At 40.3% G+C, this 24,927-nt stretch overlaps 1 long non-coding RNA gene across 3 annotated transcripts in view; it reads right to left on the reverse strand.

Moving 5' to 3' along the window:
- LOC133094422 (uncharacterized) overlaps positions 1–24,927 on the reverse strand; it is a 144,094-nt gene that overhangs the window by 21,477 nt on the left and 97,690 nt on the right. For all 3 annotated transcript variants that reach the window (XR_009701461.1, XR_009701462.1, XR_009701463.1), the window contains one exon: positions 2,978–3,084. This is a non-coding gene — a long non-coding RNA (uncharacterized LOC133094422). The remainder of the gene's footprint in view (positions 1–2,977; positions 3,085–24,927) is intronic.

Consider the following 24,927-nt stretch of genomic DNA (forward strand, 5'->3'; position numbering starts at 1 on the left):
TCTGTCTGTCTGTCTCTGTCTTAAACACACACACACACACACACAAATACAAGCATGATGAGAACAAGGAGTTTTGTCTGCTTTGTTCACTGTTGTTTCCCTAGAATCCAAAATAGTATCTGCCACACAGTAGGTGCTCAATATGGTTGCTGGAATACATGGTGTCACCTTGAAAACTGAATTCAAGATGGGATGAAAAATCTGTGACTCTTACCGGTCAGCCTATTTATCTGAAAAAATATTGCCTGGCAGCTATTACAGGATCCTTCCTTCATCCATGATTCAAATTGCTTCTTGCTTACCTCTCTGGTTCTGTAGCAGGATCAGAAAAATTATAGAAGACGGGCCACGAACATCCCTATTATTGTCAGATGGCATGAATGGTAAGAGGATACTTCTCGGGCTTCCCTGGTGGCGCAGTGGTTGAGAATCTGCCTGCCAATGTAGGGGACACAGGTTCGAGCCCTGGTCTGGGAAGATCCCACATGCCGTGGAGCAACTAGGCCCGTGAGCCACAATTACTGAGCCTGCACGTCTGGAGCCTGTGCTCCGCAACAAGAGAGGCCGCGATAGTGAGAGGCCCGCGCACCGCGATGAAGAGTAGCCCCCCACTTGCCACAACTAGAGAAAGCCCTCGCAGAGAAACGAAGACCCAACACAGCCAAAAATAAATAAATTAATTAATTAATTAAAAATGAAAGAAAAAAAAAAAGAGGATACTTCTCAGTAGAACCCTCACGATCAAAGGATGGGGTGGTGCACAAAAATAAGTTGAAGAAACAGAAACACCTCACTAGGGATAAAAGCCAGTGGTGATGATCCTTCTATACTTGGGGGAAACCATGGTGTAAACAAGAAGGGGCTTCTGTACACTAGTTGGTATGGTGGTGTGGTATCTATCTTTAAACACACAGGAAGACCCCTGGCTTCTCAGGTCTGCAGATTTATATAAGTGAACTTTAGATATATATTCCATTTGTGATAACACTTCGAAGTTTATTAAAACTTTTCCCATGCATTCTCAGGCCTTCACATATAATTTAAGGAAATAAACCGCATCAATCTAGTGTCCAATGCAAGTTCTAACAACATGCTAAAATGCAAGTAGCTTCCCTGGAAAATATAGGGTGCGTTTACTAAAAAAAGAAGGTCTCAGAAATTTGAAAATAAAATGAAGCTACAGATTTGCCCATCCATTTCCAGTTTCAATGTGGTATGTTATCAAAGAATCACAACAAAGCTTCAGAAATAATCAAAGGGCAAAGAAGGCCCACCCATGTAGAAAGTTCATTCTGATGAGTAAGGACAAGGGCAGAGAAAGGAATCCAAGCCACTGTGATGCTGCTTTTCTACAGCACAAATATTTGACCAAGATTGTTTCATAAAGGCTCACTAGTCTAGATTTTACCTAGAAATTCCTAGGACCCTGCAAATTCCCTGGGGTTTGGGGAAGGGGGGGGGGATGTCCTAATTCTCTCTCTCATTTAGCATATACCACCTCAGTGATGCTGGAAGCTCTGTAAATTACTCACTGTTTTTATTTTACCCCTGCTGGCCTCCTTGTGAGCCTTCCTGGGTTTGTTATACTCTGAAATATGGAGCATTAATGACCTTTTAGAAAGTGCCAACACATGTCAGAAGGTGGCTACTTGCTCTGCTTACCGTAAAAGAAAGGGTGTTAATAGGCTCTAAAGGGGGCCCTCCTTAAGTAAAATAGTACTTCAAGCCTTTATTAACGACTTCTATCTTGTAGGGGGATCCAAAGTGGTGAGCCCTCAATTTGGAGAAAGGCTACATTCAAGAACAAGGGAAAGAATGCACGAATGGGGTTCTTTTACAATTCGAATTAGATGTATGACCTTGTAAAACCTGATTAACTATTGTTGTTTTCATCTCCCCCTGTTGACAATTGGTTTGTTAAGTGGCTTCTCTTAATAGCAAAATAAGTGTCACAGAGAGGGTGCTGCAGGAAGCCAGGCTTTGCAACTGTCAGTATGTGGTCGATCCTTCCCAGCCAATTTCAGCTCATACATAAAATTATTTGAAAATAGAAAGCAAAAGCAGGAGGCGTTTTTTGTTCTTATAAGAGCCCCATCTCTGCCATTTCTATGGCTATTATACAAAACTTTTTAGAGCATTTTGATGACAAGGGTAATAAGACACTGGATTTTTTTCTTTCGACCTCTCAGAATGGTATTGCAGATAATGTCTGGCTTGATTAACAATTAACTCCAAATGGCTAAGTCACCACATTAGCACAGCAGCAATACAGCTGAGCTGGCCCGACCTCTGCACATAACTGTTTGGGAAATGACATATCAGATGTTCAAGAGATCCATCTAGGCCTTTCCAGCATGTGCCTTCACTCAGGGATAAACTGAGGAAAAAATACGCCCTTACTCCTTCCACTCAATCTCATCACCCCATCCCCTCACCTTCACCTATTGATACACTTAATACTGAGCTAGGCTTTTTCACTAACATTCTGAATGTTTACTTGGAAGTCGTTTCACCACTTTGATTCCAGTCGGAACCAGAACCTGAAGCACTAAAATACCCTGGGAAAAGTTAGTCTCCTGCTATGTCTGGTTGAGACTGGAAGCAGTAGCATTAGACAACTGGCCAGAGAGCCTTTTCCCACGACATTTGTTACCCCAACTTTGTAATGCCAAAGTACAGAAGAGTTCTGGACCCAATTATAGGGAGGGAACTTCATACTCCCCCCACTGTCCCAGGGGTGAGTTATGACAGGTTGAAGTTGCACAGGCATTTGGTCCCTCTCCCAGACGCACAGCTTCGCACACAGGTGAACTGAGGATGAAATGGACCTTAAGGCAGCCTTTCAGGGGAAAAGGAGACACAAAGGGCCTCATGAAGGTTAGAAGGAAGGTGCAGGTGTGCTACCTAAATTGACTTGGTGATGGCAGTAGGGAAGGGGGCATTCCGTCTTGTTGTTCTAGGTTGATTGAACACTTACTTGCTTCACTTTGGCACCGGCTTAGAGAAGGAAGAGTGAGGAAGAAGGAGGTGGAGCATGCTGAGGGACATAGAGCAGGTTACTTGGCTTCTCTGAACCTTACTTTCCTGAAAAGTCAAATAAAATTTATGTAAGACTAAAATTAAATAAACGACATAAAACACTGACCACAATGTCTGGCACATAGTATAGCTTCAGTAAGTAGCTACTGCGTTTTTCTTGGTTTTTGTTTTTTGTTTTTATTGGGGTATAGTTGCTTCACAATGTTGTGCTAGTTTCTGCTGTACAGCGAAGTGAATCAGCCATATATATACACATATCCCCTCCCTTCTGGATTTCCCTCCCATCTAGGGCACCACAGAGCATCGAGTAAAGTTCCCGGCGCTATATAGCAGGCTCTCACTAGTTATCTCTTCCATACATAGCAGTGTATACGTGTCAATCCCAATCTCCCAATTCATCCCACCCCCTCCCTTTCCCCCCTTGGTGTCCATACGTTTGTTCTCTACGTCTGTGTCTCTATTTCTGCTTGGCAAATAGGTTCATCTGTACCGTTTTTCTAGATTCCACATATATGCGTTAACATACGATATTTTTCTCTTCCTGACTTACTTCATTCTGTGAAGAGATGACAATCTCTAGGTCCATGGAAGTAGCTATTGTTTTTAACAATAATAATAATATCATTATTATAATAATAATGATATTATTATTATATTATATATTATATTATTATTTTAACATTATTATATTATATATAATATATATTATAATTCTATATATTATATAGAATTATAATATATATTATTATATATAACAATAATAATATATATAATTATTATAATAATAATAATATTGCTGTAGAGGCAGAATAATGGCTCCCCCAGGTCCTAATCTGTGGAGACTTTGCAGATGTGATTAAAAATCTTAAAATGGGGAGGTTATCCTGGATTATTCAGGTGGAGCCTAAACGCAACCACAAGTGCCTTCCTAAGAAGACACAGAGGGACATTTGACACAGAAGCAAAGAAGGCCATGTGACGACAGAAGCAGACTGGAGTGACAGGACCATAATTCAAGGACGGCTGGCAGTCCCTGGAAGCTAGAAGAGGCAAGGAACAAATATTCCCCTAGAATCTCCAGAGGGAGGGCCACCCTGCTGAGCACTTGATTTGGGCCCAGTGGTACCGATTTCAGACTTCTGGCTCTCAAAACTGTGAGAGAATAAACTCCTGTTGCTGTAAGCCACCAAGTTTGTGGTATTTGTTACAGCAGCCATAGGAAACTTTCCCTGGAATATTTTCAGTGTTCTCACCAATGAGACCACCCAAGTATCAGAAGGGGAGCAGATATAGGAAGTGATTGGCTCAATGAGATGCCTAAATTTCGAAGGAACGGTGGTTATCTCCACAGAGCAATCTGATGAATTCCTGTTCAAGGGCCCCTGTCAACAGTTATCAACTACAAGGCCTGATATGTTTAACTATTCCAATTCCCTGCAAATTTCAAGTTTCAAAAGTCATCTGATAATTTGCAAATAATTCAGAGAATAATCTTAACACATTTAGTTTTATGTTCATCCATCAAATATCTATTACTCATACTAAATACCACAGATGAAAGGTAAAAGAGGATCAAGTATCTGAATCAAAGAACACCCTATCAGTTAGAAAACGCCGCTTAAACACTAACACAGTAATGCTTAGCTATTACGGTAGAGACGACAAGTTGTTCCCCAATATTTGTTGTCTTCTCATATGGTAATAGAATTTTCAGCTAGACTCATGGACATCCAGCTAAAAACTACATCTCACCCCCTTACAGCAAGGTGACCATAAGATTAAATCATGAGCAGAAGAATTATGCTATGAGCAGGAGCGATGTGTACAACCTCCACTTCATGCCCATAAGAGGGAGGGGATGTGATGCGGTCCCTTCTTCTCTCTCCTCTGTATCTCTGACTTTAATATGAACATACTCGTGAGAGACCTGAGCAAAGCCAGCAAGGGTAACAACCACATAGTAAATAGATGGAAGAGGTCTACCTCTGGGACACTTTGGAGCCACCATAGCATCCCTGGATTATTTATGTTCAGATTTACATGAAATAGGGAAAATAAAAACAACTTTTATCTTGTTTTGAGATATTATTATTTTGGTCTTTTAACAGTGACCAAATCTAGATCCAAACGAATAAAGCTATAAATTCTCAATGATTCAAACTGATTTCTGTGCATCCAGGTGTTTAACAAAATAGAAATAGGCCTGTCTGTGAATTAGTAACACCAAAGTGGAAGCTATTTACTTGCAATTACACTGCCATATCATAGCAGCGTGGACAGATTGGTTGGAAGATGGAGAGAAGCATCAGGAAGGAAGAATAGAAACCCAAATCTGTGAAGTATCAAAAGCATATGGCTTGTGATTTTACCTTCTGCTCCCAAAGGACACGTGGTGGAATAATCGGAAGGGTGTCCTGGAATGTGCACAGGACTTCAGGCCAGAAAACTTGAATTCTGGTTCCAGTTCCATTACATACCAGCCGTAACCTTGAACAAGTCAATTAGTTTCTCTGAGTCTCAGTGACCTTTTCTATAAAATGGAGATAATGCAATCTATACTCCCCAGCACATAGGAAGAAGGGCAAACAGTAAAGCCTTGCATAAGCTACTGCTGACAGCAAAGATCTAAAGCTGGGAGCTTAGGAGCTGAATTTTCCCCCTAGTTATGTTTTTGTTTGACCCACACAGTGTTTAACATTTTAAATTTGTTGCCAACATTTGAAATCAAGAGATTTCTCATAAAAGTAGATTCTCTGCTCTTTCTGGAGAAATCTAAGTGTTGGACAACACTGGGTCTTCATTGCTGTCTTGCAAAAGTCAGCCTGTACTGAACATTTATTTATTCATTCCTCCAACCAATGTTTATCCATGAAAAATTATGTGGCAGGCACTGTTCTAGGTACTAAATGGACAGAAATGAAAAAGCAGATGAGGCTACTGCCCTCGCAGAGCTTGCTTCTGGTGGGACTCATAATCTACTGTCACCCAGCCTGTTCTACTCATTCAGCCTCCCTAACTGGCCCCTGTTGGCTTGAGAGGGCTTGGGAGTTGGTGACACCAGACTACTTCCAGGGAAATGCTTCCTGGAGTGAGAAGAGGTAGAGGGGCTACAGAAATCTGTGCCTGGTTTAGAATCTCAAAACCTGATGTGGTGGGATGGGTAGACAAAGTGAAGAGGAAAATTAAGGAATTTCAGTTTATACCCAAATGTTATGATCTCAACCAAATAACCCTCAGAACTAGACAAGACAGGTCACTCGTCTACTCTTTCATCCACTCATTCAATAAACATTTACTAAATGCTAGGTCTGTGCCAGACTCTGTACCAAGAGATAAGATATAAAGATATGTAAACAAATAAATGCCTCAGGATACTGACAGTTTAGTCACCCTCCAAAGCTTGAGAAATACCACAATCAGAATTACAGTATTTCAACCCAAGGAGACCCTCCCCCATAATCACTGGCATGCCATCAGGTCTAAAAAACATAAATCTTTTTATCCATTAATGACAATACCTGACTTTTTTTTTTCTATGTGTTTTAAGTGTATTATATTAAATCATTTTTTGCATAACAACCCAATGCAGTAAGCATTATTTTATTCCCATTTTACGGATGTCACCTAAACATATACTGTTCAACCCGGGGACCACTTTTTACCCTTTTAAGAGCTGGAGTCTGTTCTCCATGGCCTAGTTACTTGGACTGAGTATGAAGAGTTTGTTGTCTGCTTAAATTTTATATCTCACAAGAAAAATATTGGTGAAGAGTCACTTTAATTTCTTTTCCACTTAACCATTCTCTGTCTCCAATGGTTTTATTACCAGAAGCGCTAAAATTAGTTCAGTGAAACAATAATGATATAAAAATAGCTCTTGTTCATTGCAAGCAAATGTATAATTCTAGGTACTTCTTAGATTTTATCTCACTGCTGCTTCCCTTCTCAGACAAATGAGGAAATCGAGGCTCGGAGAGATGAGTAATTTTCCCAGCTCACACGGCTGATGAGTGTCAGGGCTCAAATATGAACCAAGACTTCAAGCCCGCGTTCTCTATTTCCGCATGACATATCCTGAAGGGACTTTAAGGGCAAATGGTCTTAAAAACTTGAGGCAGAGATCTCCAAACTTTTGGTGCGCCTGAAGATTTTCAGGCATAGGACAGGTCTTGGTCAGAAGGAGGGTGGGGATGGGAGTGGGTGTGGGGTTACTAGAGGAGAAATGGGCTTTCCAAGAGGTGCCACACCATGGGTAACAATTAGAGCAATCCCGAACAGGGGTATGGCAACATCTACCAGCAGGTGATCTGCCTGATGTGACTTCAAGATCTACCAGTAGATACTGATGTACCCTTGATCTGAAAAGGATAATTTTTAAATGGCTTTGGTTTTAAGGTCAGTTTATCTCATGTGGTCATTTTCACCTAATTAAATAATATTCAGTTCAAAATTACATAGAAACAGCTAAAAAGACCTTAGGGGAAATAGGTTCTTCTGGATGAAAAATCAGATTTAGCCACCAATAAACTCAATTCAATGAAAAATGGAAATAAGAAACTAGACTCCCTGGTTACACTGTATATATGCTAATGGGCCATGGGTATCTGAGGCATTAGCACAAGATATCTGGTATGTTTCAGATGTAAAACCATGTCTAAAAAATAAACAGAATCAAATAATAAATGGCAAATTGTCACTGTTAATCTTTTAATCTGATTTTTAAAGCATGGCACTACTTAGAAGCTCAAATAACGCATATAATGCTAGGAAAACGTAGTGGTTGATTCATAGATGTCCTTCATTTAGAGAGGTCCAGAGCTTTCAATATGTCTCTCTCTTGCCACAAACCTCTAAAAGAGAGATGACAGAAAGAAATAAAAAGAAAGGACAAGAAGGAATTCAAAGACAGAGACTGGGAAAGGAAACAGTACATGGGGATATTTTTGCTCCCAGCTATGGGCAAGTGCCACACTTTCTCCTAATAACCCTGACCTGCTTTTCCTGGCTCTGCAGTAGCAGCTGTGTCACATCGACTCAGCATCTGCTTATCAATCTAACTGTGCAAACCTGACTCCCACTTTCAGTGTCCTTAGCACTCAGGATATCACAGCGACCGGTTGACTGAGCAGCCTGCAGAACATAGGAAACAATCAGTTCTTAGGAGGAGGGCAGGGCAAGGGTCAGAGAGATGACCAGAACATGATTTCTTTATTGTCCGATGATCACAAGTGGGAAGAATATTGTTGGGCAGTGCATAGGGCAGGTTGTTCTAAAGTTGCAGAATTAATGGGTTGTTGAATCTTAAAAAGAAAAATATCATATCACCATCCTTCAGTAAATATGGACTGGTCTGTCAGTCCTCTGAGGGCACTGCTACCCTGATGCTGTGCATAACAGTCATATCTCTAAACCAAAAATGGGCAGGTGCGGGGGACACAAGAAATAGTAGGAGACTATGAAGCAGAGCTATTGGAGTATGGTTCTCTTGCCAGGCTTCTGGGGTTCAAATCCTGGCTCCACCACTGACCAGTCAGTGATGTGGCCTTGGACAAGCTACTGAAGCTCAATCGCACACTTTTGCTTCTGGAGAGAATCAGATGAGGTAATGAATAGAAAGTTGCAGATCCTTGCCTCTAACATACACCAGTAAATATGTAGTCAGAGAAATGCCTGTGTACTTATGGAAACAAAATAACATTAACAGCTAAGATAAGACAGATTGTTTGAAATTGGACCTGTTCCCCAAAGAAGTTTGGATTGTATGGTTTGTATAGTATACCCTCAACCACGACGAGGTTTGCTATGTGACTGCTCCTGGTCAGAGGGTTCTGGTGATCAAAATGGCCTAGTCTGAAGCATCCTTCACTAATCACTGAGTCCACAAATATTTATTGAGTCTGGCTTAATGTGTTCCTAGGGTTTAGAAACTGTTCTAGGTGCTGGGACTCAACAGTGAACAAAAATCATAATGTCCCTCTCTCTCTCACAGAGCTTACATGCTAGTAGGGGATAATGAGGAAAAGAGCTGCAGTTTCCAGTTCATATGCTCAAGTATCTCTGAAGAGGTAACAGTTGCACAGAGACTGGAAGGAAGTGAAAAAGGGTGAGCTGCAAATATCCTGGGATAATTCCAAGCAGAGGGATCAGCAACAGCAAAGGCTAAAGCCACGTGTGCTTGGCGACCTGAGGAAGAGCAGTCAGTGTGGCCAGAGAGAGGGAGAGAAGCGGGGAGACGCAATCAGAGTTGACCAGTGGCCTACTGTATAGGTGACCAGATGTACCGTCAGGAGTTTGGAGTACCTAAAAATATGCTGAGAAACTATTAGGAAACTTTGAGCAGAGGAGTGGCACAATCTGACTTATGTTTGTTCATTTGAATTTTGCATTATTTTTTTTATTGAGGTAGAGTTGATTTAGAATGTTATATATGTTTCAGGTGTACAACATAGTGATTCACAATTTTTAAAGGTTATACTCCATTTATAGTTATTATAAAATATTGGCGGGCTTCCTGGTGGCGCAGTGGTTGAGAATCTGCCTGCCAATGCAGGGGACACGGGTTCGAGCCCTGGTCTGGGAAGATCCCACATGCCGCGGAGCAGCTGGGCCCGTGAGCCACAATTACTGAGCCTGCGCGTCTGGAGCCTGTGCTCCGCAACAAGAGAGGCTGCGATAGTGAGAGGCCCGCGCACCGCGATGAAGAGTGGCCCCTGCTTGCCACAACTAGAGAAAGCTCTCGCACAGAAACGAACACCCAACACAGCAATAAATAAATAAATAAAAAGTCTTTAAAAAATATATATATATATTGGCTACATTCCATGTGCTGTACGATAATGTATCCTGGTAGCTTATTTATTTTATACATAGTAGTTTGTACCTCTTAATTCCCTACTCTACCTTGTTGGTTATCTCTTTAAAATAGATATACGTATATGCATAACTGAATCACTTTGCTGTACACCTGAAACTAACACAACATTGTAAATCAACTATAGTCCAATATAAAATAAAAATTTTTAAATAAAATAAAATAAAAAATAAAAGGACCCCTCTGGCAGCTGTGTGGAAAACAGACTGTAGCAAGTAAATGGGATCAGGCAAACCAGTTAGGAGTCTTCTGTAAGAAACCAGATGAGAGAAGAGTGGCTTATAATAGAATGGCATGGTGAGAAATGGTCAGATTTGGGGTATATTTTGAAAGTAGGGCAAAAACAATCAACTGATGACTTCAATAAAAGATAAGAGTCAATATTGACTCTAAGGTTTTTAGCAAAAGCTAGCTAGATAGGTGACTGAAATTCTCATATTGAGAAAGCTTGGAAAGACTTCAGTTTTGAGATGGAGGAGAATTAAGATCTTGGACAAGCTAAATTTGAAATGTCTGTTAAATATCCTGATGGATGTCGAGTAAATAAGATAAACGAAACTTGCGTTCAGGGGAGAGATCAGGTCAAGGGATATTTATTTAGGAGTCATTAGCATATAGATGGTATTTAAAGTAGAACTGAATGAGATCACCAAGAAAGTGAGTCCAGCTGGAGAAAAGGTCCTCACATTTAGGGCTGAGTGAAGCAGGATCCAACAAAGACTAGGAAGACTGCTTAGTTAGGACAAAAAGTGCAGTAGAAACAGGCTGAAGTTAGGCATCCAGGGACCCAAATCTTAATCACAGCTGTATCACAGGTGGGCCTGAAGGTCTCTTCACGTCCATTTCATAAGCTGTGAAATGGGAGTATCATCCATGCCTGCCCACCCTTACCGTTGACAGGAGGCACACGACATCTCTTCTGTGAGAAGTCACCATGAAAATGTTGATGCATAATTCAAAAAGAGTCATGCACCAAAATGTTCACTGCAGCTCTATTTACAATAGCCAGGACATGGAAGCAACCTAAGTGTCCATCATCGGATGAATGGATAAAGAAGATGTGGCACATATATACAATGGAATATTACTCAGCCATAAAAAGAAACGAAATGGAGTTATTTGTAGTGAGGTGGATGGAGTTAGAGTCTGTCATACAGAGTGAAGTAAGTCAGAAAGAGAAAAACAAATACAGTATGCTAACACATATATATGGAATCTAAGGGGGAAAAAAGGTCATGAAGAACCTAGTGGCAAGATGGGAATAAAGACACAGACCTACTAGAGAATGGACTTGAGGATATGGGGAGGGGGAAGGGTAAGATGTGACAAAGTAAGAGAGTGGCATGGACATATATACACTACCAAACGTAAAATAGATAGCTAGTGGGAAGCAACCGCATAGCACAGGGAGATCAGCTCTGTGCTTTGTGACCACCTAGAAGTGTGGGATAGGGAGGGCGGGAGGGAGGGAGATGCAAGAGGGAAGAGATATGGGAACATATGTATATGTATAACTGATTCACTTTGTTATAAAGCAGAAACTAACACACCATTGTAAAGCAATTATACTCCAATAAAGATGTTAAAAAAAAAAAAAAAAGAAAACGTTGATGCACTGCCAGCAGGCAAAGAGGCAAATGTGTGTGCCCAAGACATACCACCCCATACTGGGAGAAGGAAAGGCTAGTAAAAGGGCTAGAGTTAAACTGTGCTAATTCCAAAATGTGCTGCAGTCCGTTTCTCCAGCCCCCAGCCCCAAATTCCTCTTTCCCACCTCCTAAGTAATGTCAACTCTAAGCTACAAAGGAATACACTCAGAAGGGCAGTAAATTATCAGTCAAAACAGAGTCAAAGAAGAGAGAAAAGAAAAAAAGATACTGAGAAGATTTAGAGAGCAAAGGAAATGGGAAATATTCTTGTCTTTCTTACTGGCTAGAAATAGAAGAAGGAAAGAAAAGAGAATACAGCCTTGGCTACGTGCCGTTTCCATGAAGAGAGGGAGCATGCAGAACCCTTTGAGGGAGATCAATGCTCAGGATCCTGGTGAGTAGGAAGCTATGCAGTGGAGTCCCTGATTAGTTAATTCAAAGGGTTGATAGGCAGGCATTCAATCCCAGGAAGAAAGAAGTTTGATCTGTGTTCCAAACTGGCAGTGAAAAATTAATTCACTTTAGAGATTGTTTCTGAGTGGAGAAAGGGACAAGAGAGTTGAAAAAAGTAAATGATGAAACTCCCCAGAATTCTAGCTTCCCTTCATTTTTTCAGGAATGAAACAATGAGCAGACCAGAGGTTATGAACTGGTTTAAATATGTTCCAATGTATGAACGTGCCACTAAAAAGCAAACATCAATTAGTTATCTTCTCTTCTGCTCAAACATTTCATTTAGGAACAGATATAGTTTCAGGGACTAGACAAAGAGAGGATATAAATATATTTTGGTTGTGTATATATATAGAGAGAGAGCAAGAGACAGATCAAACACAAGTATGGTTATTTTTATTATAGTATTTGATTTAATTGCTTCATTTTAAAAATAAGCATTTCATATCAATCTCAAGTCCATTTTGTCCTCATGTCCAGTCCTAAGCCTCTAGCAATAATCACTGTTGTTCTGTCTTTAAATTAATACAAATGTTATCACACTGTTGTCTACCATTCTGCAACTTGCTTTTTTTTCATTAAACATTGTTTTTTGAGGTATATGCACATTGATATAAGGGGTTTATTTCATACCTTACATTCTTTTTCAGTTATCCATGCATTCTCACCCTTTCTCATATAATCCTCCCAAATACGTTGGGTAAAATATAGCAATCTTCCCTTTACAGATGACAGGATTTAAGACTGCCCAGCTGGTAGGCACAGAACCTTCTGTCTCCATGGCCAATGCTCCTTCATTATACCAAACATTTTCAAAATTACATTATTAGCAGCAAAACCATTTCTTTCAAAAGTAAACCTTACACAGAATCCCAGTACGTAAGAGGTGTTCACATTGGTGCCACAAGCAGAGGTCCTGGCCGCACCCCTCAGTCTCCCCTACATCCTGCAGTGGCTTTCTGGGCAGCCGAATGGGCCTCTAGGCCTCTGCTGCACCTGGTCTGGAAGCCTGTGTACTAGGGCAGCTGTCTTTCTCTAAGCACTGTGCTGTCTGGACAAAGGTTATAAACAGATCTAGAAGCCCACAGCAATCTGGTCCACAAGAACACACTTACTGGGATGCCACCTGTGCAAAATGGAGTCCCAGGCAAAGTTCATCTTGTACTGAAGGCCCAGAGTGAAAGCTGTTTGTCTCCTGGGATTACGACTCAGCAAAAGAAAGCTGGCAAAGCTCATCCTGTACTGAAGGCCCAGAGTGAAAGCTGTTTAATTGTCTCCTGGGATTACGACTCAGCAAAAGAAGATTTCAGGAAGATAGGAATCTCCTATTATAGTGAGAAATCAGAAATCCTGGAGATGGATGAGAGGATTAGTGAGAAAACATGAAGGAAAGGGTGGCTCTTATGGAGGAAAGAAGAGAAATAAACTCATCAAAAGAGGCAATTCAGTTTTTAGTTCTTAGGAGAAAAAAAAAAAAAAGCATCCAGAGAATTTAATGGACAAGATCAAAATAAAGAGAGAGAAAAACATGTCCAAAAAATATGGAGCCAAAGCCTTAGAAGGGAAAAACAATGAGTAGGAGGTTTCCTTTGTTTGTTTTGTTTTTTAAATAGAATGACAAGAGTCGAAGAAGAAGGAAGGCCCCAAGAATAACTAAATTCTCAAAAATACAGGGATAACACAACATAAAGGTGGACATGTAATAAAAATAGCTTAAAGCTCAAGACGGCACTCTGAATGAAACAATGATTTAATTTGAGATCAAGAAACAAGATTATGGATCTAAAGTGACAGACTGCATACAAACAGATGTGGCATGAGTCCTGCAGACAAGAAGGATGGTGTTGAAAATTGGTGTCAACGGACTCTCAGGGATGGAGAGTTCAGGACTGGAAGAATAAGACAACAATAAGAAACACACTCTTACGGATGTATGTCAAAAATATCCATCAAACATGTTTCTTAGACATAAGGTAACTCCTGGCCTATTCAATCAGGAAAATGATAGTAAATGTTCATCCAGTTCATGTTCTGCTGCTAGCCTAAAGCAGCTATTTAAAGCAAGACACTTTTAAGGAAGAAACAATTTATTAAGAAGAACAGAACACACACTAGGAAAAGAATTACATGGCATTTACTCCAGTTAAACATAACTGTACTCAACAATACCTGTGACACAAAACGAGGAGCTTCGAGATGGCGGAGGAGTAAGACGCGGAGATCACCTTCCTCCGCACAAATACATCAGAAACACATCTCCACGTGGAACAGCTCCTACAGAACACCCACTGAACGCTGGCAGAAGACCTCAGACCTCCCAAAAGGCAAGAAACTCCCCACGTACCTGGGTAGGGCAAAAGAAAAAAGAAACAACAGAGACAAAAGAATAGGGACGGGACCTGCACCAGTGGGAGGGAGCTGTGAGGGAGGAAAGGTTTCCACACACTAGGAAACCCCTTCGCGGGCGGAGACTGTGGGTGTCGCAGCGGGGAGCTTTGGAGCCACGGAGGAGAGCGCAGCAACAGGGGTGCGGAGGGCAAAGCAGAGAGATTCTCACACAGAGGATCGGTGCCGACCAGCACTCACCAGCCCGAGAGGCTTGTCTGCTCACCCGCCGGGGCGGGCGGGGGCTGGGAGCTGAGGCTCGGGCTTCGGAGGTCGGATCCCAGGGAGAGGACTGGGGTTGGCGGCGTGAACACAGCCTGAAGGGGGCTAGTGCACCACAGCTAGCCAGGAGGGAGTCCGGGAAAAAGTCTGGACCTGCCTAAGAGGCAAGAGACCATTGCTTTGCGTGTGCGAGGAGAGGGGATTCAGAGCACCACCTAAACAGCTCCAGAGACGGGCATGAGCCGCGGCTACCAGCGCAGACACCAGAAACGGGCATGAGATGCAAAGGCTGCTGCTGCCGCCACCAAGAAGCCTGTGTGCAAGCACAGGTCACTATCCACACCTCCCCTCCCGGGAGCCTGTGCAGCCCGCCACTGCCAGGGTCCCGTGATCCGGGGACAATTTCCCCAGGAGAACGCACGGCGCGCCTCAGGCTGGTGCAACGTCACGCCGGCCTCTGCCGCCGCAGGCTCGCCCCGCCTCCTCCGTACCGCTCCCTCCCCATGGCCTGACTGAGCCAGAGCCCCCGAAGCAGCTGCTCCTTTAACCCCGTCCTGTGTGAGCGAAGAACAGACGCCCTCAGGCGACCTACACGCAGAGGCGGGGCCAAATCCAAAGCTGAACCCCAGGAGGTGTACGAACAAAGAAGAGAAAGGGAAATCTCTCCCAGCAGCCTCAGGAGCAGCAGATTAAATCTCCACAATCAACTTGATGTACCCTGCATCTCTGGAATACCTGAATAGACAACGAATCATCCCAAATTGAGGAGGTGGACTTCGGGAGCAAAGATATATATATTTTTCTCCCTTTTTCTCTTTTTGTGACTGTGTATGTGTATGCTTCTGTGTGTGATTTTGTCTGTATAGCTTTGCTTTTACCATTTGTCCTAGGGTTCTGTCTGTCCGGTTTTTTTTTTTGGTTTCTTTTTTTATTACTTTTAAAAAATTTTTTCTTAATAATTGTTTTTTATTTTTTATTTTAATAACATTATTTTATTTTACTTTATTTTATTTTATCTCCTTCCTTCCTTCCTTTCTTTCTTTCTTTCCTTCCTTCCTTCCTTCCTCACTTCCTTCCTTCCATCCTTCTTTCTTTTCTCCCTTTTATTCTGAGCCGTGTGGATGAAAGGCTCCTGGTGCTCCAGCCAGGCGTCAGGGCTGTGCCTCTGAGGTGGGAGAGCCAAGTTCAGGCCACTGGTCCACAAGAGACCTCCCAGCTCCACGTAATATCAAACGGCGAAAATCTCCCAGAAATCTCCATCTCAACGCCAAGACCCAGCTTCACTCAACGACCAGCAAGCTACAGTGCATGCCACCCTATGCCAAACAACTAGCAAGACAGGAACACAACCCCATCCATTAGCAGAGAGGCTGCCTAAAATCGTAATAAGGCCACAGACACCCCAAAACACACCACCAGACGTGCACCTGCCCACCAGAAACACAAGATCCAGCCTCACCCACCAGAACACAGGCACTAGTCCCCTCCATCAGGGCGCCTACACAACCCACTGAACCAACCTTAGCCGCTGGGGACAGACACCATAAACAATGGGAGCTACGAACCTGCAGCCTGCAAAAAGGAGATCCCAAACACAGTAAGTTAAGCAAAATGAGAAGACAGAAAAACACACAGCAGATGAAAAAGCAAGGCAAAAACTCACCAGACCTAACAAATGAAGAGGAAATAGGCAGTCTACCTGAGAAAGAATTCAGAATAATGATAGTAAAGATGATCCAAAATCTTGGAAATAGAATAGAGAAAATACAAGAAACGTTTAACAAGGACCTAGAAGAACTAAAGAGCAAACAAACAGTGATGAACAACACAATAAATGAAATTAAAAGTTCTCTAGAAGGTATCAGTAGCAGAATAACTGAGGCAGAAGAACGGGTAAGTGACCTGGAAGATAAAATAGTGGAAATAACTACTGCAGAGCAGAATAAAGAAAAAAGAATGAAAAGAATTGAGGACAGCCTCAGAGACCCCTGGGACAACATTAAACACACCAACATTCGAATTATAGGGGTCCCAGAAGAAGAGAAAAAGAAAGGGACTGAGAAAATATTTGAAGAGATTATAGTTGAAAACTTCCCTAATATGGGAAAGGAAACAGTTAATCAAGTCCAAGAAGCACAGAGAGTCCCATACAGGATAAATCCAAGGAGAAACATGCCAAGACACATATTAATCAAACTATCAAAAATTAAATACAAAGAAAAATATTAAAAGCAGCAAGGGAAAAACAACAAATAACACACAAGGGAATCCCCATAAAGTTAACAGCTGATTTTTCAGCAGAAACTCTACAAGCCAGAAGGGAGTGGCAGGACATATTTAAAGTGATGAAGGAGAAAAACCTACGACCAAGATTACTCTACCCAGCAAGGATCTCATTCAGATTCGATGGAGAAATTAAAACCTTTACAGACAAGCAAAAGCTAAGAGAATTCAGCACCACCAAACCAGCTTTACAACAAATGCTAAAGGAACTTCTCTAGGCAGGAAACACAAGAGAAGGAAAAGACCTACGATAACAAACCCAAAACAATTAAGGAAATGGTAATAGGAACATACATATCAATAATTACCTTAAATGTAAATGGATTAAATGCTCCAAGCAAAAGACATAGACTGGCTGAATGGATACAAAAACAAGACCTGTATATATGCTGTCTACAAGAGACCCACTTCAGACCTAAGGACACATACAGACTGAAAGTGAGGGGATGGAAAAAGATATTCCATGCAAATGGAAATCAAAAGAAAGCTGGAGTAGCAATTCTCATATTAGACAAAATAGACTTTAAAATAAAGACTATTACAAGAGACAAAGAAGGACACTATATAATGATCAAGGGATCAATCCAAGAGGAAGATATAACAATTGTAAATATTTATGCACCCAACACAGGAGCACCTCAATACATAAGGCAAATACTAACAGCCATAAAAGGGGAAATCAACAGTAACATAATCATAGTAGGGGACTTTAACACCCCACTTTGACCAATGGACAGATCATCCAAAATGAAAAAAAATAAGGAAACACAAGCTTTAAATGATACATTAAACAAGATGGACTTAATTGATATTTATAGGACATTCCACCCAAAAACAACAAAATACACATTCTTCTCAAGTGCTCATGGAACATCCTCCAGGATAGATCATATCTTGGCTCACAAATCAAGCCTTGGTAAATTTAAGAAAATTGAAATCGCATCAAGTTTCTTTTCCGACCACAACGCTATGAGACTAGATATCAATTACATGAAAAAATCTGTAAGAAATACAAACACATGGAGGCTAAACAATACACTACTTAATAACCAAGAGATCACTGAAGAAATCAAAGAGGAAATCAAAAAATACCTAGAAACAAATGACAATGAAAACATGATGGCCCAAAACCTATGGGATGCAGCAAAAGCAGTTCTAAGAGGGAAGTTTATAGCAATACAATCCTACCTTAAGAAACAAGAAACATCTCAAATAAACAACCTAACCTTACACCTATAGCAATTAGAGAAAGAAGAACAAAAAAACCCCAAAGTCAGCAGAAGGAAAGAAATCATAAAGATCAGATCAGAAATAGATGAAAAACAAATAAAAGAAATGATAGCAAAGATCAATAAAACTAAAAGCTAGTTCTTTGAGAAGATAAACAAAATTGATAAACCATTAGCCAGACTCATCAAGAAAAAAAGGGAGAAGACTCAAATCAACAGAATTAGAAATGAAAAAGGAGAAGTAACAACTGACACTGCAGAAATAAAAAAGATCATGAAAGAATACTACAAGCAACTATATGCTAATAAAATGGACAACCTGGAAGAAATGGACAAATTCTTAGAAATGCACAACCTTCCAAGACCGAACCAGGAAGAAATAGAAAATATGAACAGACCAATCACAAGCACTGAAATTGAAACTGTGATTAAAAATCTTTCAACAAACAAAAGCCCAGGACCAGAGGGCTTCACAGCCGAATTCTATCAAACATTTAGAGAAGGGCTAACACCTATCCTTCTCAAACTCTTCCAAAATATAGCAGAGGGAGGAACACTCCCAAACTCATTCTACGAGGCCACCATCACCCTGATACCAAAACCAGACAAAGATGTCACAAAGAAAGAAAACTACAGGCCAGTATCACTGATGAACATAGATGCAAAAATCCTCAACAAAATACTAGCAAACAGAATCCAACAGCACATTAAAAGGATCATATACCATGATCAAGTGGGGTTTATCCTAGGAATGCAAGGATTCTTCAATGTACGCAAGTCAATCAACGTGATACACCATATTAACAAATTGCAGGAGAAAAACCATATGATCATCTCAATAGATGCAGAGAAAGCTTTTGACAAAATTCAACACCCATTTATGATTAAAACCCTCCAGAAAGTAGGCATAGAGGGAAGTTTCCTCAACATAATAAAGGCCATATATGACAAACCACAGCCAACATCATCCTCAATGGTGAATAACTGAAACCATTTCCACTAAGATCAGGAACAAGACAAGGTTGCCCACTCTCACCACTATTATTCAACAAAGTTTTGGAAGTTTTAGCCACAGCAATCAGAGAAGAAAAAGAAATAAAAGGAATCCGAATTGGAAAAGAAGAAGTAAAGCTGTCACTGTTTGCAGATGACATGATACTATACATAGCGAATCCAAAAGATGCTACCAGAAAACTACTAGAACTAATCAATGAATTTGGTAAAGTAGCAGGATACAAAATTAGTGCACAGAAATCTCTAGCATTCCTATACACTAATGATTAAAAATCCGAAAAAGAAATTAAGGAAACACTCCCATTTACCATTGCAACAAAAAGAATAAAATATCTAGGAATAAACCTACCTAAGGAGACAAAAGACCTGTATGCAGAAAATTATAAGACACTGATGAAAGAAATTAAAGATGATACAAATAGATGGAGAGATATACCATGTTCTTGGAATGGAAGAAACATCATTGTGAAAATGACTCTACTACCCAAAGCAATCTACAGATTCAATGCAATCCCTATCAAACTACCACTGGCATTTTTCACAGAACTAGAACAAAAAAGTTCACAATTTGTATGGAAACACAGAAGACCCCGAATAGCCAAAGCAACCTTGAGAAAGAAAACCAGAGGTGGAGGAATCAGGCTCCCTGACTTCAGACTATACTACAAAGCTACAGTAATCAAGACAGTATGGTACTGGCACAAAAACAGAAATATAGATCAATGGAACAGGATAGAAAGCCCAGAGATAAACCCACGCACATATGGTCACCTTATCTTTGATAAAGGAGGCAAGAATATATGGTGGAGAAAAGACAGTCTCTTCAATAAGTGGTGCTGGGAAAGCTGGACAGGTACATGTAAAAGTATGAAATTAGAACACTCCCTAACACCATACACAAAAATAAACTCAAAATGGATTAAAGACGTAAATGTAAGGCCAGACACTATCAAACTCTTAGAGGAAAACATAGGCAGAACACTCCATGACATAAATCACAGCAAGATACTTTTTGACCCACCTCCTAGAGAAATGGAAATAAAAACAAAAATAAACAAATGGGACCTAATGAAACGTAAAAGCTTTTGCACAGCAAAGGAAACCATAAACAAGACAAAAAGATAACCCTCAGAATGGGAGAAAATATTTGCAAATGAAGCAACTGACAAAGGATTAATCTCCAAAATTTACAAGTAGTTCATGCGGCTCAATATCAAAAAAACAAACAACCCAATACAAAAATGGGCAGAAGACTTAAATCGACATTTCTCCAAAGATATACAGATTGCCATCAAACACATGAAAGGATGCTCAACATCATTAATCATTAGAGAAATGCAAATCAAAACTACAATGAGATATCATCTCACACCGGTCAGAATGGCCATCATCAAAAAATCTACAAACAATAAATGCTGGAGAGGGTGTGGAGAAAAGGGAACCCTCTTGCACTGTTAGTGGGAATGTAAATTGATAGAGCCACTATTGAGAACAGTATGGAGGTTCCTTAAAAAACTAAAAATAGAACTACCATATGACCCAGCAATCCCACTACTGGGCATATACCCTGAGAAAACCATAATTCAAAAAGAGTCATGTACCAAAATGTTCATTGCAGCTCTATTTACAATAGCCAGGACATGGAAGCAACCTAAGTGTCCATCAACAGAATAATGGATAAAGAAGTTGTGGCACATAAATACAATGGAATATTACTCAGCCATAAAAAGAAACGAAACTGAGTTATTTGTAGTGAGGTGGATGGACCTAGAGTCTGTCATACAGAGTGAAGTAAGTCAGAAAGAGAAAAACAAATACAGTATGCTAACACATATATATATGGAATCTAAAAAGAAAAAAAATGGTCATGAAGAACCTATGGGCAAGACTGGAATAAAGACACAGACCTACTAGAGAATGGACTTAAGAATATGGGGAGGGGGAAGGGTAAGCTGTGACAAAGTGAGAGAGTGGCATGGACATATATACACTACCAAACGTAAAATAGATAGCTAGTGGGAAGCAGCCGCATAGCACAGGGAGATCAGCTCGGTGCTTTGTGACCACCTAGAGGGGTTGGATAGGGAGGGTGGGAGGGAGGGAGACGCAAGAGATATGGGAACATATGTATATGTATAACTGATTCACTGTTATAAAGCAGAAACGAGCACACACACACAAAAAAAACCCACAATACCTGTGAATAATACATAAGTGTAAATACAAATCCGTCCTCAAGAAATTATTCCTGAGAAGTTGTTTGTCAGGAGAATTGCCGAGTATTAAGGTACGACTTTCAGGCTTGTTCCTTCCTGTTCCATGCACATCTCGTTCATTCCAGATACCAATGGTGATAGGCTGACAGCGATGAGCTCTATAATTACTCAATGATACAGGTTTCCTCCTTTAGCTACAGAAGTTTATCAACTGTGTTTCTACTGCCATTTCCGTTTCTGTCTATATTTCTATTGTTACTATGAAAATTGATGCTATACATAAAATATAGAAGGCATGCCCCCCATTCAAATTTCCTTTGTTAATTCCTAGACTGCCATAGTTAGAGGGACACTACTGACTTCATGACTTAGGGTAGGAAAAATAATATCTCCAAGACTGGGCACAGGATACTCAAATGCCTTTCCTCTATGGTTATTTCCTATTTCTTACTCTAAATGCCACTATTACAAAAACTTTATTACCCTGGATATGAGCACAGCCTAGCAAACTAAACTGAGACACCAAGAAACTATTTTATGACTGTTTGTTGTGGATTACACCAACAGTCTGAAAAAACAATAACTTGGAAAAAATGAGTCAGTTACAGTGAATAAGATTTATTTATAATAAAATTTGAGCTTGCATAATATAAAATGAAAGATAGCCTCTCTGTTAATCATTCTATGGTAATAACTAATATTACTTTCTCAAAATCCCTAATTACTGAATAAATAAAATAAGGATAAACCAAGTCCTGTTAGAACAAGAAGAAATTCCAACTATGATAAGAAGAATGATAAAAGAGAAAGAAGCCTTCCTCTCAAGATGTCAGGGAGGTGGTAACATGTTAAAATAGGATATAAAGAAAATGTCAATTGGAAGGACACAAGGTTACACCAAACAAAAGAGACTTTCCCAGGTACAGAAGTGTTTAATGAACCAGAGCAAATGGAAATAGTATAAGCAAATAAAAGGAAGCATAAATAGAAAAGAAGGATTGAGAAAAACGTATACAGACAAAGTGAAGTAGATGAGATAGTAAAGAGAAACTAAATATAGGACTCCCTATATAAGAAAAAAAGAAGAGATGGTAATAATACAAAAAAAAACTATTAAAGGTGGAACAGAAAGAAAAACTATTGAGACGATCATATTCATTATGAAACTACCCAAAGAGCAAGAAAAAAATTGTAGATCAAAAGAACATATGTTGATTAATACTGAGAAAATTATCAAATGGTAACGAACAAACGTTAAATAGGTCTTTTCACGCAAAAAGAAATTATAAAGTTATTAAATACATATACTTGAGTCAAATGACCTCACTGACCTGGAATTGTAGCACCGCAACTGGTAAAAAGGGGACAGATATGAGAAATGATGAGATGACAAAATAATGATAAATAAGAAACAGAAATAAAAATTTACTGATTTAGAGACCAGCAAAATAGTAGTGTTTTTAACAAAAGTCTCATTAGTCAGGATGGGGTCAGATGATGAGTTGTACTCATCATCTTATATGTCAAGGGTCTTTGGAACATTTAGTTGGCAACACCCCTTTTCACATAGTCTCACCATGAAATCTATGCACCCAGATATATCTGCACCCATTTACTCTGCCTTCCCTCCTGTTAGAATGGATTATAATCATTACATTTATTCTGAGATTTTCTCTAAAACCACCCTTTTTTTTTGATGATAACTTCCATTTATTAAGCACTTATTATCTTCCACACTTAACATTCTTATCTCACTAAAACTTCACAACAATGCTGTAAAATAGGTACTATTCCCGCGTTAGAGATGAGGACCTTGAAGTTAACAACATGGTCAAATCAGACAGGTGGTAAGCAACAGAGCTGGGAGATAGATCTCCTTCTGGATGGCTCTTTTGATGGGTCTTCCTGTTATTTAGCAGTCATCTAAATTCAATGCCAACATGCACATGAAAGCCAGTGTGTTAAAGCTTTATTCTTGATCCATCGTGTATCTTTAGTTTCTCTTTCTTTGAAACAGGAACACTAAAGTTCATGTAAACCCCACATGGATATTGTGAAGGTAATATATGACACAACAATCAGACTTCCATCATTGATATTGCCAAGTGGTCTTTATTGTAACATCCTTTCTATAAGACAAATCTAGATCTGACCCCTCCCCACCTACATTGCTCTGGCATCATTGGATCATCCACCACAACAGACAAACATGCTGTACCATCTCCTGTCTTTAAAAAGTCTCCCTGAACTTCACAACCATCCTGTTAATCTCCTCTTTACCAAAAAAAAAAAAAAATTTACAATTTTTCTATACATCTTCTCCTTCCAATCTCTCTTGACCCATTCAACTAAGGTTTCTTTTCCCACTGTTCTACTGGAACAGCCCCGTCAATGACACCAACGGCTTCCATGTGGTCCAATCCAATAGTTATTTCTCAGCACTCATCTTATTTATCAGCTCAAATAATTGATTATTCCCTGAATCTTGAAATACTTTCTTCACTTGGCTTCTGGCGCATTTTCTTTTGATTCTATTTCTACTTAACTGATCATTCTTTCTCAGTCTCCTTTGCTAGTTTTTCCTCATCTTCCTAACCTCTAGACTAAATGTTTGAGGGCCCAAGTACTCATTCCTCTGACCTCTTCTTTCTCTGTGCCTAGATGATCAATTCATTTTCATGTCTTTAAGGATCAATTATGCACTGAGTATCCCCAAATTTATATATCCATGCTTGACATGAAGACTCACACAGCTAACTTTCTACCCATTATTGCTACTTGGACATCACATGAGTATCTCAAACTTATCAAAACCTGAAATTCTCCATGTACCCAATGTTATCAACCTTACTTCTCCCAGTTCATTTGTATCATCTATTGACATTGCTCCTTGAGCAAATCCTGTTGGCTTTATCTCCAAAGTACGTCTGGAATCGGACCACTTCTCCCTGCCTGTGTAGCTACTACCACCCCAGTCCAAGGCAGCATCATTTCTTACCTGCATTATCGTGATATCCTCCTAACAGCTCTCCCTACTTCTCCCTTATTCTCAGGCTTCTATTATTCACACAACATCGGTGATGCTTTTTTTTTTTTTAATATTTATTTATTTATTTATTTATTTAATTTATTTTTTGGCTGTGTCAGGTCTTAGGTGCGGCACAGGGGTTCTTCGTTGAGGCATGAGGGATCTTTCATCATGGCGCATGGGCTCTTCAGTGCGGTGCGCGGGCTCTTCAGTGTGGTGCATGGGCTTCTCTCTAGTTGTGGCGGTGTGGGTTTTCTCTTCTCTAGTTGTGGCATGCGGGCTCCAGAGCACTTGGGCTCTGTAGTTTGCAGCAAGCGGGCCCTCTCGTTGAGGCGTTCCAGCTCAGTAGTTTTGGGGCGTGGGCTTAGTTGCCCCGTGGCATGTGGGATCTTAGTTCCCCGACCAGGGATCGAACCCGTGTCCCCTGCATTGGAAGGAGAATTCTTTACCACTGGACCACCAGGGATGTCCCAGTGATGCTTTTTTAAAAAGTCAGGTTATGTCACTAATTTGCTCAAAATATTCCAATCTCATTCAC

The sequence above is a fragment of the Eubalaena glacialis genome, chromosome 7 (genome assembly GCF_028564815.1).
Source record: "Eubalaena glacialis isolate mEubGla1 chromosome 7, mEubGla1.1.hap2.+ XY, whole genome shotgun sequence".
Classification (NCBI taxonomy): Eukaryota; Metazoa; Chordata; class Mammalia; order Artiodactyla; family Balaenidae; genus Eubalaena; species Eubalaena glacialis.